The sequence below is a fragment of the Muscardinus avellanarius genome, assembly GCF_963383645.1.
Source record: "Muscardinus avellanarius genome assembly, chromosome: 1".
Lineage (NCBI taxonomy): Eukaryota > Metazoa > Chordata > Mammalia > Rodentia > Gliridae > Muscardinus > Muscardinus avellanarius.
The window spans coordinates 198,596,947-198,598,424 of NC_137786.1; positions in this window are offsets into that span (position 1 = coordinate 198,596,947).

Sequence of the window (1,478 nt, forward strand, 5' to 3'; positions counted from 1 at the left end):
AGCAGCTACAAGACAAAAATTGAGCAAAGATTTTAGTTGTTTCCTTGAGATAGAGACTAGGGTTGTTGTCTAACCCCATAAAGTACCACTGAGCAAATAAAAGCTTTTGGGGACATTTGCCTTAATTTGTGATCTCTATCAATCAAGATTTTTGGACATATGTCATGTTACCCTTTGGAGACAATGGATTAAGCTATATTTCTCAGAGTATTGACATGTTTTTCTTATCAAATTAGACTTCAGCTTCTAACTCTGTTTTTCTCTGTATTAAACAACATGTCCAATTTCCTTAGTTCTTTTTGTGTAAATTGCAGCTGTTTTAGGACTTCCCAGAGCATGCATGATTCAGAAATCAGTCTGCCAATTAGACAAAATTTATACAAAGATTTTGGGCTTTTTTTTCTGCTCCCTACCAAGATTCTCCCTCACTTTTACATATTTATGGGTATCTGGGCACTGTCCTTTTTTTCTACAGTCAAAAAAGATGAGTTTTTAATCAGGATTATAGCTGTTCTTTATTGCAAATGTAGTTGATCTTCAAAACAAAGCTATAAAACTTGAAAGTATATTCAATGTCATTCTCTATTTCATGTTATGACTCCCTGCCAAGAACTGCTTGCATTTGTTCAGCTTCCAAGGAATTTTTGCATTTTGCTTAGTTTATAGTTATGGGTAAGGGGAGTGATAGTCCTCTGCAATGAGCGTACTCCGTATCATTAAAGCAGAATTCCATATGCATAGTCTTGAGAACTAAAGAGGGAAATCTAATAAAAAAAATTCTAATGGAAATTTTTTTCTCTTATCTTTCTATAAGGAGGTTTATTCTCCAACATTTTGAAAATAAAATAAAAAATGAAAAAAGAAAAGAAATAATCATAAAAAGAACAATTTTTCATTTAACATGAATCTTTCCACACTGATGTCTTGTTCATAGGGTTTATGCCCTCTATAGAAAGACCACATCATTAAACATGCAAATTTACTTTGTGTTAGATGAGGGCACAGGTCATAGTACATAAAGATGCAGAGGATACAATGTGAAGGATCTAATTAGAAGGAATACAAAGGGCACTAGATCAGAAGGTTTGGGTATGAACTGGGTTTACATTAGAATGCTTTTAAGAAGCCTATTTGATTTCCTTTAGCATTAATCATTTTGCAAATCCTTGAGGAGTTGTTTGATGAATAGCTAAATCATTTCCTACTTAGTAGGTGGAAAGAAAATCAAAGAGAGAGAGCTGTGATTAATAAAGATACGGCAGCTTCATGTCTTTTCCTTGTTTTCCAGAAAAAATGAACTTTTGGTTATCTTTGTTGTTTTCTTTTTATTTTTTTCTGTACTCAGAGAGTGGTCTTGTTTCTGTATTTATCTAACAAAGTTCGTGAATGTTGAAATTGTTTCACTTCTGTAGAGCAATGCCATCATCATTGTGACCCAGTAACTAGTGTTAGATTGTCTTCACCTAAACAGTTACTTT